The following is a 15,996-nucleotide window of genomic DNA, read 5'->3' as shown; positions in this document are numbered from 1 at the left end:
AAGAATCCAGGTAATAAACCTTCCCTTCTGCTAGCAAAGAGTTGAATTTCTCCAGAACAGGGGGATATATCTGTGCATGAATGCTATTGCCCTACATAACACAAAGCATATATGTAAGAAAGTGAAGATACACTATATATAGAAACTCAATACAACATTGTTACACAGTCTTACCATCTCATCAATCAATACAAGATCAGTGTGAAAGATCTTGCTACCATCTTTGGCATCGGTGAAATTCCAGAGCCTTGATATCCGGACACAAAGGCGTTCGTTGTCGTCTCCATGAAACAAATTAGAAATAAGAATGTTCGCCATGTCAACCTAGACCAGCACACACATATATATTCATATATATTAGAGCTGCAAGTACAATTAACTGGAAAGGAAATTCTGAACAGATATATCTATCATGGTAACTCTCACCATGACAATAGCAAAAGCAAAGCAGCATGCCAAATGAGACTACCAAAACAAGAACCGTCCAAATAACCAGCGGAATGCTCAAAAAAGACCCCAAAAAGGCGCACTGCGTGCGCATGCATATTTATTTAGGTATCAGGGAAGTGGCGGCACTGCCTAAAATTTTGTTAGTGTTTAGTTGTGAGAGACCAATCATAAGCACTAAAGTAGCATGTACACAGTAAGAGCTGCAGGCTGCAGTACCGCTGGTAACGTAGCATCAAGAATCTCATGATAAACTACGTTTTTTGTTTCTATCCCGCATGAGCCATTGTCATTCTCAATTAATATTCGTAGGCCTGGTCGAGAAGTCGCCCTTGAGAAGGCAACATATAACTGGCCATGGGTAAAAACAGGTTTTTTTAGATAGACACCAACTCTCTGCAGTGTTTGGCCTTGGCTTTTGTTGATAGTCATGGAATAGCAAATTCGAACAGGAAATTGTCTTCTCTGCAATGTAAATGGCCATTTCATTTCGCAGTAGTTAGTGAAATTTTAGGGATAAACACGGTTTCACCAATGTTAGAACCAGTTAGTATGATATATCTCAAGATACGCTCTCCAAGCTCGACTACCAATAACCTTGTTCCGTTGCAAAGGCCCATTGATTGGTTTAGATTCCGAAGAAGCATGACTGTAACACCTTCTTTAAGTACAAGTCTATGTGTTGGAAAATTGTTCGCATCAATTGAGTTGAGGAGTTCAGTGGGATATAACATGTCAAAATCTGGTATTTGTTCAGAACACTTTGAGATTGTATCACAACTGAGGTATTCTTTTCCATCTCCTGGAATTAAACCTACAACATAGTTGTTAATTTCATCAACAATTGAATTGCTAGGACAGACAATTGCACGGGAAGCTAGGTACTCAAGGTCTCTGTAACATGACAGGAAATCATGATAGACTTCTCTAACAATAGCATCTATTTTATCACCATCTGTCATAATCAGCAAATCATCAGGTATTGTGATCCATGTGGGATAGCTCTCACCATCTTTTTTTTTTTTAGGCAAAGTGCCATCACCAACGGCTAAAACCCATTCGCTAAATTGCTTAAGCTCTTCTTTTTGTGTGTTTGGAAGTGAAGAGTTAAGCAATCTCATGTTTACATTCAACCTAAGCATAACAACATGTTTCCATAGTTTTGAATTTGTAATAGATGCGTCAATAATTGTTGACCGTGAACCTTTAGACACAACCGGTAGAATTTGTCGAAAGTCGCCACCTAGCACAACAATTTTACCGCCAAAGGGAACAACACCATTTGAAGGGCATGTTTCAGAAAGGATATCACGCAGTGTGCGATCTAGTGCTTCAAAGCAACGCCTATGTGTCATTGGAGCTTCATCCCAGATGATGAGCGAAGTGTTTTCAAGTAGTTCAGCAAGCATCGTTCCTCTCTTTACATTGCAAAGACTGGTTTCATTAATTTCAATAGGTATTTTGAAGCGTGAATGAGCAGTCCTTCCTTTTGGCAACAGTAGAGAAGCCACACCAGACGAAGCTATAGCAAGAACTATTTTATTTCTAGATCTTATTTTCGCAATCAAAGCATTCCACATAAATGTTTTCCCAGTACCACCATGACCACATACAAAGAAAAAGCCTAGCTGTTCTGCTACAACTCGGCCTACAATGGTGTCAAAGATTGTTTTTTGATCAGTATTAAGCTGTGCAACCAAGGAATCTGCATGCATCGACATCATTAATGCATCAGCTGAAAGTTCTTCTTCAATAAGCCTATTACCAAAGGGCACTTGTGGAGAGAAAGTTGGTTGGGGTAAGTTATAATCTTTTATGTTGCCACCACTTTTTCCAAAGGCAGTAGTAAGTTCATGTATCAATAGAGTAAGCAAGTGTTCATGCGGAATAATACAACGTGGATTATCAAGGGCCTTTTTTAACCTATGTTGTATGTCATCTGTCATGGACAACCAATATTTTTCAAAGAAAGCACGAACATCACCAACAGAGCAGAAAAGCACAACAGTAACAAACAACTGCCTAAGCTAGTGTGAAGACGCACTCTGAACTACTTCATCGAAAAGAAGATGCCATTCATTATCTCCCTCAAGTATTCCCCGTGCCTCAAACGTCTCTCTATATGTTTCATATGTAACACCATTATACGTTCGTATATCAGCATAGCTTGTGGCACCCTTAACAATCATCAACAACATTCGTAGGTAGTATAGTTCACCAGCAGCTGGATGAACATAATATATTCTACCAATTTTAGGAGCTGGTGTTCTTTTGTGCCAAGATCTCGATGTGGAATCCCATGTCCATTTTGTTGGAAAATCACAGTATGTTAGGCTACGTGCATCCTCATCCTTTGCATTTGTTTCAAACCACTCAGTCAGCATCGTACGTTTCACAGCAGGACTATTAAGCAATGCTCTTAAGTCTGACCCTGTCTCGTATCGAACATAGTTCATACCAGGCAAATGCACAGCCAACCTTTCAATAGGTGGAACCCTAAAATGTATGTCAAATTCATAAATTCTATGCAGTGCCTCACAGGTGGATAAAAACCTAGCATCCATGTATTCTAGTATCTCATCTGGAGGGGCAAGGTCATGGTTAGGTGACATATTACCATTTGCAGCAGTGGTTTCAAAATATATTTTTGATCGATCATGGCCTTTCATCACATACTTAAAAAGATATTTAATCATGTTGGATTTATTACACCACTCAACATTTATATGTGCCTGGTATGTTTTAAGCAAACCAATGTTATATGGGACAACTGATCTGTTATCTAGACGCACACCATTTTTTGTGATATATCGCCCATCATTTCTGCGCCTATAGATTGTAAAACCACATTCATCAACAAATGTTTCATCTTGAAAATCTTTAGGAAAGTGCTTTGAACATTTGCCTTTTTTCATGCAAGGACATTGTTTGTTATGCTCACCGCAGGGACCATGCATCATGAACTCGCTTACCGACTCATAACCTAATTCATTGGTTTCAAAGTCTGGTATCTCAGCTAAGATAAATCCATCTATAACAGCTGCTGATACTTGAGCACTGCTAGCAGCAAGCCATACTAAGCAGTGTATGTGCGGCAAACCACGTTTCTGGAACTCAACAGTGTAGAGAACTAAGACAAAAAAAATACCAAGTTTAATTAGGAGGGTGTAATCACACTATACTACACAACTAACTGTAGAAACATTGCAATAGGCATCATTACCTGCAAGCACAGGCCCAAATGTCTTACCCTCCCTGATGTCAGTAATAAAATCATGAACTTTCATATTGAATACCCTAACAATCATGTCAGCTCTATCAGATGGCAGCTGGCCATCTTCAAATCGTATTGATTCAACTATTTCTTGCCACTTTGAGTTGCACGTGAATGTGACAAATAAATCAGGAGACCCATAAACATGACATAACGCCATTGCATCTTGATAGTTCATGACCATATACCTTCTACCTCCCGTAAAGCTAGCAGGAAGGATAGCTCGCTTGCCTACAGAATCACCGTTGGTTATACCTCTATCAATAGCATCAGCTATACCTTGTACGCATTCAGATCGCAAGTCTGACTGATGATCAGCTATATATTTCAACCTACTGCTTTCAATAGTTGAGAATACATCGACAACACTTTGAATGTATGTGAATGGATTAGGTTCATTTAGCCTATAATGAATCATGTAACGATAGAACTCAAGCTCAGTAACATATTTTCTACCAATTCCATCATAGTCAGCATACACGATACCAAGATGGAATCCTCGCTCGCCATAAGGAAAAAACAATGGATATTGCAAAGCCATATAACATGGGTGCAAGGAAGACACACGTCGCAGCCCAATATCGCTCTCATGCACAAGTATATCAAAAGTGTATTCAGCTGCTGAGTAATCACCCACTATAATCGCAGCTAGTTCGCCACTACTTGGTAAATTGTACTGCACATCACTTTTGGCATTGCATCCCATAAGCCTCAACGTCAAACTATGGTTCCCATGCTCAGAAAGACGCTCCCTAGCGTAGCGAAATTTTTGCACAAGTGTATTACGACAATCTAGCATAGTGCAGAGAGCATCAACTACAGCAGGCTCAGCTTGATCAGCGTTACTACCATCATTTTCATATATGTTCATTCGATTTTGTGTCTCATTTTCTGGGTCAAGATATAGAGTTGTGCGAATTTAGGTTGCTTTCCATGTGACGGTAAAAGTGTACCAATTCTGTGATGAACAACACCGTTAATTTTGAAGACATAAGGTGAATTTCCAGTGTTAATTGATTTATCAACAGCTGCACCCATTGAAGTAAAAGCAAACATAGAGTTGTAGGACCGTATCTGCCTAAGGAATCTTTTTGAGCGTGCATCGCCATTAAATTTTAGCAGTGTAGCAAGAGGCTCAGGGGGTTTACATAGTTTGGGCAACTGTATTTTACAACTTTTGCAACACAGATTGTAAACTATCTTTCGTTTTGAAATAGCAGAAGCGCCCTTAACTCTCTCCTGGTACCAAAACACGGCACCACAGTATGGGCACTCGTATGTTGGTGCACCATAATAAGACCTCCCAGGGTATGATGCTACAAAGAAAACCAAATATTTCTACCATAAGCTTATCTTAAAAAACTGCCAACTATATATGGACTGAACATGTACAAACCCTTTAAAGCCTCAGCATGATCCTTGTGTGACCGCAAAGAACTACCTCTATGAAACCCACTGCTAGCTGCACCAAATCTAAACTATCAGAAAAACAATCAACATTACACATAATTATATAAACCCATGAGAAAGCTAATATACCATGTGCACTGTCCTCATCTGAAACTAAGGAAGAACTCCTTCCTAAAAGCAAACGCCGTCGTTGCCTATTGAAAGCTGCCAAAGCGGGCTTAAAATCCATAAGGGAACGTGTTCTCTTTGTCCCACCTGGTAGGGGAAGTTCATTTTGCAAGCAAGTTGGGGGGGGGCAAGGTACGTGCATTGCGCCTTTCACGACTTGCACGGACCCTGGACACTCTATCAGCAGATCTTTTGGACATGCACACAAAATGCCTATACAACCACCAAAAATTTGTACAAAAAAGAACATTCCATTATTACCAAGTAGGATGAGCACAACAGAAAGCAACAATAAGAAACAACAAATAGGATTACAATAGGGCAAGAAACCACACAGAACCCCAGAAACCCATGTTCCCCTACATTGGAAAAGAACCCATTTGCTCCATGTCTTCTACATGGAAACTAAAATACAATGAGCTACATGTTCTAAGAACATCCTCACAACACGGCGCCAGTGGGCCATAAGAGGACCTAAAATGCGCAATACAACCCGAGGCTGACAAAGCAACCTGTATAGCGGTCTGTGCAATTCTTCTGTAAGCCAACATTGAGTTTAAATTGTAATCGTGCACTAAAAAGCCATATCAATGCTAGAGGTACCTCAATGCTCGCTCAGCGACCAGTTCATGTGCAGTCCTAAGCGGAGCTGAGGCCATGTCCGAGAAAAACATAGTTTTCAAACCATCAGAGCGGCGCACCGATGGAACGCTGACCTCAACTCCAGCCAACAACGTACCATCAAAGCTGAACTCCCACAAGTAGGCAAGACCGGGTAGCATGCAGTGCTGAGCAGCGGTATTTAGCAAAGATACGTGTGACACTCCGATAGCGAACATGTTGCCTACAATACTACCAACGGGAAAAGAAGGAAAGTAAGCAGGGGAAAGTTTCAGAGAAAGAGAAGAGGAGCACAAAGAGAGGAGAGCGACACAAAAGGATAAGGCAGGCGCAACGGCTAGAAGGCTTTAAGAAGAGAGAAAGTGGTAGGCCAAGACCAGAAGGAAGATTGTAGCCAACACTCTTCTCGCTCTACCGGCACACACGCACCAACACAGCAAGGAGCATATACTGTGCATTTAATATATATATAAATATATATAAATATATATATATATATATATATATATATATATATATAATACTATAGTAGCACAACCAACAAATATGCACAAGGACAAAGAAACAAACTGGGTCCATAGAGCAGCACCACATCAGGAGACATGCACACAAGAAACCATCGGAGACAAACACAAATGCAAGGAAGCAATGCACTGGTAAGGCACAGAAAGAAACAATATCTTTACCTTGTAGCGCAGCCTAGCCGACAGCGTGAAATCCCTTCGAAGAAATGTGAGCTGCAAAACAAACCAAAGAAATAAACCAAGAAGCTATAAGCAGGCTACGAATGTAGAACCTCAGAAGCAACGAACCTCACCTTCAAAGACAGAAGCAGCACAGCAAGGAGCAAAGAAGAGGTTACGGGATGTGGAACCAATAGAGAAAATCTATCCAATACAACCAAAAACCGAATAAGATCAAGAATCGTAACAACAACCGAAGTGAACTAAAAGAATCACATCCAGCGACATACCTAGTCTAGAGCGTGCAAGATCCTGTCAGCTAACTCAGGCGGACAAATCAAGCAGCAAGAACCACACCAACACAACAAAACCGAAAACCCCTACAGAGTAGAGAGGACAGAGATGAGCACATTCCAAAGAACACATCGTAGCAAGAAACATTTAGCAAAAGGCGTCAGCACACACCAAACGACGGCCATTTTTCGCGGAAGATGGCTAGCGCAAGGGATCGGCAAGGAGAACACACAAGCAGCTGGCAAATTAAGAAGAGCTCTGGCTCCCTTCTCACCCACACCACAGCTGCTAAAAGCACACGAAAGCAACAAATCCATCACTTTCAGCTGTATAAACCTTGTCTACAGCATAGCCGCCTCAAGACACATGCACATGGCCCACCTGTCATGGAAACCAATGCTGTGAACCGAGCTCACAACGCCGAGCGCACCACAAGCCTTCCACAGTACAAACAGCCATGGGTACCAATGTGTCGTCTCATGGTTGGCTGTGTGCACGATCTCCCTCTTGACCCGGTCCAGAACCCACGTCTCAATGCAAGAACCGGATGCATGGTCACGGTGCATCTAGCGCAGCCCATAGAGCCATAACTGGACCCACATGTCAGCGGCAGAGAACCACGGACTGGTCCATGGATGCTCCGCACGTAACAGGGCAGTGGCGTACACCTCCGTTCACCGCTTTTGATACACCCGTGGATTTCTAGGCACCGGGTAATTGCACACCCGGCTCACGAAGACAGATGACGCGTGGACCCACTCGTCATACACCGTGCACCCTACGGAAGCGCATGCACCGTGCCCACACACGCACACTCTTCTAGACCGTCACGCAACACGCTGAAATTTTAGGCCACTACCCTACTCCACAGCCCTGCATACACTCGTTGCACAGCACCCAAACACACAGGGCCCACATGGCATGGACTAATGCAAACCACACAGGGTGCAGCAACCAACCAGCAGTTGTAGGGGCCTAGGCTCACGTGTCGACCAATCGTTGGGACACTGCCTAATGCCTAACATAACATACCGGCACATCATAGCGTTTCGCGCGCGATCCGACGGCCGAGAGCAGCGTGAAATTGGAGCTTGGGCAGGCCGTCTGGCTAGTGGCGCGCAGCGACGTGGATAGCAGCGGAATCGAACACGCAGCCTCAAAACGCTCTCAGCGCGGCAACTCCAGGGAGGTTTTAATCTAGCCGATGTGATATTGTTGGAGCATGTCCTCTACAAGGAAACCATCATTGTGATGCGCGATAGCGTCCGATTTGTGCAACAGCAACGAGATGGCTCTCACCATGGCTAGGCTTATCCTGCATCATCCCCCTATATATGAGGGTCAAACCATGGACAAATTGGGGGCGATGCAGTACTGTGTTCACCCCGACGGCATCAACCCCTCGAATAGGAGTTGGTCACAGCGCCGCAATTCATGATGGGGTCACCGACTCACCGCTCGCTTGATTCGGTGATACGATAAGAGATACAAAGAGAGGGCCTTGGAGGGAGAGAACATTCGAGAAGAGGGAGCTGGTCAGCATGAGGTACAAGGTAACAATAACTAGCCTAAAATGAATCAACTGGTAAAGATGTGTGGTTTAAAGTGAAAATGTTTGTTTTTCCCCGGTCCAAATTGCAACAATGGCAAGAAAAAGTGGTCTAAGGTGTAATTTACTCTTTTTTTTATTAATGCCCAAACACCCCATGCAACACCCTATATAATACCCGATGTGACACGCCAAACATTTACACCAATCGAACGTAACGATACAGGTTAACAGAGAAGAAAGTAAATAACTTGGACTCATTTGGATCCAACATTGAGCAATTCAAAACTTCTATCGATGCATTTCAGTGGCTTTCTTGCGACTAATCGAGATATTTTTTGATGTACAGGGTGAAATCGTTGTTTGAGAACCTATTTTAATCTCTCAAGGAATGTCCATTTATTTACTCACATGCTATCTAAATAGTTTTGAAAATTTGTTAAAAATTAACAACAATAGTACATATGCGTATCTCCCGTCACAAAATGTTAGTATTTTTTAAGTTAGGCACAAACATTAAAAAAATACGTGAAAATTAGAAAGTAGTGATTAGTTGATAATAGAAAGTAGATAAAAAATTAAAAGAAGAATGATTGTGATTGATCGAGATAAGGGACATGAGCTTTATTTTAGAACACAAATAGTTAATTGTAGACGAATGGAGCAGTAACCTATTACTTTCTTCATCTCAAAATATAAGAGATTTGAGTTGGATGTGACACATACTAATACTATGAGTATGGACTAGGATCCCTTGTATTTTGAGACGGAGGGAGTACAATACTATTTTTGAATGGAATAAGTGTATTTTAGGTCCCTTAACTTGAAAGCGAGTTCAATTTTCATCCTTCAACCGAAATACCAGATACAACGAGTCCTTCAAGCGTCAAAACCGGTGTAATATAGGTCCCATGGCAACATAGTGGGGTGGTTTTGTCCCATGTGGCAATTTGACCCAAGTCAAAAGCAATGATTCAATGTAGGCCCACATGTTAGACCTCTTCAGCTCTATCTCTTCACCCCTCTCTCTTTCTTCCTGCTTTGCCTCTGTTCCCATCTCAGTGGCGGCTCATGAGGAGGACGGCAGCCGGCGTCAGGTGGTGAGGGGGACGGCGGCGATCTAGAGCAGAGGCCGGAGGAGGGCCCCTAGTTATGAAGAACTAGGCCCCCATGGTTAATTTTGGTAATTAATAACAAGCGCTAATTGTGGACTAACCGCTCTATTGAGTTATATATTTTGAGTTAGGACCACGTGATATGTGTGCATGGATGATTACCAAAGGATTAAAATTTGATGGTGCAAAGCAAAGGAAAGAAGACGGTAAACTAGTGTTTTAAATTTCAAATTGATCGAGAAGTTGGGCGATCAAAATTGTGCTAGTTTATTTATAGCTTTGCCGTACTATTAAGAGGGGTAATGACCTAGACAAAGAGATGATCAAAATGCCGCATTAGGTCATTTGCATTTAGACTTGCTAAATTTATATTCATTTGAGACTTTCTGACCAGGGCCGGTCTGACCGAGGCACAAATGCCGGTCTGACCGACGGGTAGTGGCCGGTCTGACCGCCGGGTGAGCCCCGGTCTGACCGGCTGTTGACGGTCGTTAGCGATCAGTTTCGGCCATCAATATTATCAAAATAGAGGAGAACTAGTTATGCTTGCAATGCATATTTGAGTTAGAATAATAATATTCCACTAGTATTAGATTTACTAACCTTTTGCAGAGAATAACCATAAAGTGGAGGGGAATCGACATCAAATTAGACGATCGATCAATCGGACGATGTCGAGAATCAGACTTATGCATGAATGGGCCAAGAACTCAGAATTGAAACGACGAATTGGGACAAAATTCACAAGTCTGAAGTGAGCAACGGAGGAGGAGGCCGCCAGCCGAAAATGGGATAGATTGGGCCAGCCCATGGTTCGGCCGAACCCCCCCTCAGCGCCGTTGGATGCAGGACTTCTTCTGGACGGTGTGGATTGCCTTCCTATGGCGGTTGGACGGTATTACCGACCTTAGCAACCGCCATAACCATCATTACCTGCATGTTTAAGGAGCCCACTCTCTCCATTTCTACATACACTTCAAGCAAGAGCTTTCTCATATTCTCTCAAGTTTAGTTTAGTATTCGCAAGCTAGTGGAGTAGGAATAGAATAGAAATCGGAGTCCAGAAGTCTTTGGAAGAGTTCGGGTATGGATCTAGTAGCTCTCCTTTCCTATTTTGTAAGCTTTGTACTTTATTTACAATATTCTTCTTTATACATTTTTTCTATTGAAATACTTTCCGAGTATATAAATGCCAATTTTACTTTATGTTCATGTTATACTGATTATACTGCTAGCTTATCTGGGAGATGCATAGGTACGGGTATAATGTTTGCTTATGCAATTATTCTATGTCATGACGATTTAGAGTAGTATCTGGTAGTTTAGGCGTGGTGTCTAGATTATTGGGTATCATTATTTGGGGTTATATGTTGCGGATGAGAGGTGGGCCGCTGCTGGTGACAGCTCAACACGGTATTCCTCTGCGCGTGTATATACTCCTAAGTTACTTTCCTGGAGAGGGTACTCCTCCGTATTTAGCCCCGGTTGTATGGTCATGACGGGCTGTCGTGAGGAACTCGACAGTAAGGGATGGCTTCTCGAAGTACTAGGAGGGCATCGGAAAAAGGGTATTAGCTAGTTAATCATATAACTAGAATGTGTGTATACTATGTATATTAGAAGTATAGGAATAGATTCTTTTCTACTTTCTTTCCACTTAGCTTAGACAATTTAGTATGAGAATAAGTAGTTCTATGCTTGTGTGTCATTCTACCTTATGGATTATATTAACCCCTGCTTAGACTATGATTATTACAAGTAATATATAAGTTATTAGTATGGTTCTCTCTACTATAATCTTCCCACGGGATTAAATAAATACGATACCCTTGGAATACTCTCGGGTGAAATGCTACAATGGTATATCCGTGCGCTTGCGGATAAATTCTGTAACCATAATATACTAGGAGTATTTCTGCGCCATTGCTGGGAATTATACTTTTAGTAATGTCATTAAGAAATACCAACACCGGCCCCCTGGAGGCTGGCAGCTATGCTCTAGGGTGGCCAATCCAGAGCCGCAACTGGTCAGACCGAGCCGATGTCGGTCTGACCGAGGCGTGGCCGATCTGACTGGCCGCAGTACTGCGGTCTGACCGGCCTATTCAGAATTGCTCATTGATTGCCCTGTAATGGCTAGAAAACTAGCCGTTACATAGTAGTCCGGTCTGACTGGCCACACAATGGCAGTCTGACCAGCAGTACACTGAGTTGGGGGATTTCGCCCCCAACGGCTAGTTTTAGTTGGTGGGAGTGTAAATACTCCCCCACCAGCAGCAAGGGAACTCTCTTGGTACTTGCTTCACTTACATACACCCCTTGCACACTCTCTCACACTCTCTAGTTCTTGTGTTCATCCATTAGGTGTGATTGAGGGTTAATTAGCCAAGAGTCGAGTGTATTTGCTTCATTGTAGAGCTAGTGTGGCACTTGATCATCTCCGAGCCGGGTGATCTCTTATTACTCTTGGAGGTTGCCGTCTCCTAGACGGCTTGTGGAGGTGTTGCCCGGTGACCTCTCCGAGGAGATTGTGCAGGAGGCCCGGCGCCGGTTGTGAGTGGTTTGGAGTTCACCACCTTCGGAGTGAAGGAAGAACTACCCCTAGTGATTGAGGTTTGGGTAGTCCTCTCCGTGGGTCGGCTCCCGCCTTGCCCACCCCTTGACGAAGGGGGTATGCGGTGGCTTCGTGGTTGAGAGGTGGAGTTGGGCTCGCCTCAACAGGGATTAGGAAACCGGCGGGTTTCCGAACCTCGGTGAAAAACTCCTTGTCTCTTGTCTCATTTATTTGTTGCATTTACATTTGTGCAATTTACATTCATAGAGACATATTTGAGTCCATATCACCCTAGGATTGCAAAAACTTAACTTAGGTGTGTGATTTACTTTCCTAGAGATATACTTGAGCCACTATCACCCCAGGATTGCAAAACATAACATAGTTGCTTAGTTAGACTTGTCCCTCACTGAGCCTAGCAACTTATATTAGTTTTGATTAGGTGTCATTTAGTTTTTAAATCGCCTATTCACCCCCTCCCCACCTAGTCGACATCTCGATCCTACAAGCCGCCGGAGTTGGCAAGGGCAGTGGCCGCGACATAGGCGGCATGAGGAGCGTTGTCGTGGAGTAGCTCGTCGTCATTTGCTGTCTACGCTGCGACGCCATGAGGAAGGAGATGACGAGCTCCACCCGCATCCATGTCAGCTCGTCGACCCATTACCATCTCTAGCAGCAGCGATGGCGGCGGGGAAGGAAGGGACTGTAAATAGTGAAATTTGGTAAGCCCCGAAGTCATCATTGGCATAAAGTCAATATCAGCTTCAGAGTTCTGGAATCGGCCGATGGGAATTATCAAGTTGTCACTATATTCGGTTAAGGAAATTAATCAATTAAACGAAGTTTATATATAAAATATCGAGTTCAAGGAGGATGTGGCATGACAATTTATCTATTAATTAGAATGCGTTTGTAGTTTCCTTTATCTTTAGGAAAGTGTGTTTAGTGTCCTATAAGGAGTTTATGTTTTCGTTTTATCTTTAGGAAAGTTTCTTTCTTATCCAACAAGGACTAGTATCTACCCATGGGTATAAATATGTACACCCGGGGTCATTGTAAACTATCTTCACAATCAATACAATTTCGGCGCATCGCCACTCTTTTACTTTTCTACTTTTTCGATGAGTTTATACTTGTCATGGTTGCTTGCATCGGCGGGGCTAGGGCTTCAACACTCTGATCTTGTCCATGTAAGCACCTATCTATCATATATCTTAGTTAATCTAGTTTGATAGTTCGATTTACTTATATCGGTTGAGCTTCATTTTAGAGTTTATGCCGATATCGGCTAAATCGCTTTACCAGATTAGATTAGCTAAGGTATCTACCACCCTGAAAATCAATCAAGGGCTTGATTGTCTAGATATTATGTTTCTTTTCATACTTAGTGCTGCATCAGTTAAGTTTGATCTACTAAGTCGTGCTTCAAACCATAATCCCTAGCTTGCTTTTTGATTGCCAATAAGGGTTTCATCAGGGTTTCAGCCGATGAGTTATCTGGACGTTGCATTGGCTTACAAGGATTGCACATAAGTTGGATTTAGCAGACGGCAACAGACGTTTCACTGTTTATCTAATCTTGTGGATTTTATGACATCGGACTTCTAAGCCGATGTATGCTTTAACCTTCGGATCAGTGCTTATTATATCATATCATTATTAGCCGATTGGTTTCTATTGGATTAAATTGTTGTTTTCATCAGCTGATTGTCTTTATTTACATCAAGTGTCAGATTCTACATCAAACATATAGCTGATAGCTCAAAACCCTATCGCTATAGGCTAGTATCGGCATCGGCTGGAATTATTCCATCGGCTTGTCAGCCGATTGGCTCATTGATCTGCTATTTGTATATCTTGTCAGTTGCAGGAACAAACTGACAGGCACACCCGCATCTCATCAACTTTTGGACCTGCACTGGAGCTAATTAGATCTCCCTAGCCGTTGTGTTCGTTGACTTAGTTCGTGCCAACACAGACTCGGCACCATCGGCTGAGCGCGGATTTTTCGTCAGCAGGGACCAACCGAGGCTGGTTGGTCGACGTGGCGGGGGTGGTGGACGAGGAAGCTAAGGAGGTGCAGGCCGTGGAAGCGGCGAAAGTAGTAGAGGAAGGCAGCGTTACGAGAGTGGTCGGGCCGGTGAAGGAGCTGGTGGTGTCGAGGTTTTCAGCCGTCGGGGTCAGGTCGACGAGTACGGTGAAGTTGTCGTCGTTGGTCAGCACGGTGGCTGGCAGGAGAGGAGCAGCAAGCGACGGTGTTCGGGGGTGGAGCGGCTGGTCCGAGCAAGCAGGGCGGGGACGCTGGTGAGCGCACACGGAAAGGGAGGCGGCGAGGAGGCCAGCGAGTGTCGCTCCCCTCCTCTCCTCCGTCGCCGCACCGCGCGCCGCTCCTCTCCCCCGCCGAGCACGCCCCCCTCCTCCCTCTCTCTGCGCGCTCGCTAGCATCCCCGCCCTGCACGCCGGCCTTGCTGCCTCCTCCCTCTCCGCGTGCTCGTTGGCCTCCTCGCCACCTCCCTCTCCGCGCGCACTTGTCGTCATCGCCGGCCTCGCATGTCACCAGCTCCACGATGATGAGGAAAGGGGATAGAGAAATAGGGGAGAGAAGAGGGAAAAGAAAGGGTTGGCCGTGGGTTCCAATATCATTCTTTTAGTTTTTAACCAAACGCTCGATGGCATGAGGGTCCAACATTTTTTTGTTTTAATTTTTAATTTTCAAATTTTGCTTCCAGTGCCACGTCACCGCTACGTAGGATGAGGATCAAATCAAACTTACCACGTAGATGCCACATAAGCCGAAATCACCGTCCAAGCCGTCTTAGGACCTTACTTGCACCGGTTTTGTCAGTTGAGAGACCCGTTGTATCTGGTTAGGGGTGGGCAGAAAAGACCAAACCGAAAATACCAAGACCGAGAAATTCGGCCCTAGGTAGTGAAAGACCGAATTTTGTACAGTCAATTCGGTTAGTCTCCTCGGTTAACCGAATAGACCGAAAAAACCGAATTATCAAAAAAACGTCTAAATGCAACCTACAACCCACTATGTTTAATAGGATTAAACTCTAATTTTCACATCCCTACTTCTTCTAGGTATGCAACCTAATAAGAGTCTTTAATCATAAGTGCTTACGAAATTTTTTTTGTGATTTTGTGTTGAAAATTTCCATTATTTCTTTGCATATATGAAAATGTTGTTGAATTTCAGTCAGGACCGAGACCGAGACCGAGACCGAATTTATCGGTCCTAATATTTTGCGCTGAAATTCACTCTTCACTTTTCAAAGACTGAAGACCGAAATCGAAATTTTCGGTTAGACCGAATGCCCACCCCTATATCTGATATTGTGGTTCAGGGAGGATAAACGGATTCGGTGTCAAGTTAAGGGACCTCAAATGAACTTAATCTTTTTTGAATTCTTAAGTACTCAACTCACAAGTTTGGTGTGCTTGGTTTCATCGCTCTGCCCAATCCGCTGGACGCACGCGGAGTCGCCAGTCTGCTAGAGGATGTGCTCCATTTTGGCAGCCCATTGTTCACCGAGAGAAAGGATGATGGACCACAGGCTACTAGGCTAGTCAGGTCACGCTTCGCACGAGTGCTTCTCCCACACGTGCTCCTCAACGTTTACACAGAGGTGACAGAGCAGAACAGAAAAATGAAACAACAGAGCACCGGTGTTGCGTTCTTCCATTCACTGAGAATTTGTTTCGTGTAAGCCTCCTGGGTCCAGCCCAACTCCCATCATCCCTTTTGTTGTTTTCCCTGGGTAACAAAAAGCGCGACCAAAGAGGACAAGGAAAAACAAAAAGAAGCACAGGAGTAGCAAGTAGCAGGGAGGGAGACGCGACGCAAGCGGCGTTACGGGTCGAGAGGGAAAGCCTCC

Source organism: Oryza glaberrima, chromosome 2, assembly GCF_000147395.1.
Source record: "Oryza glaberrima chromosome 2, OglaRS2, whole genome shotgun sequence".
In the NCBI taxonomy this organism is placed as follows: domain Eukaryota; kingdom Viridiplantae; phylum Streptophyta; class Magnoliopsida; order Poales; family Poaceae; genus Oryza; species Oryza glaberrima.
This window is presented reverse-complemented; position numbering follows the sequence as displayed.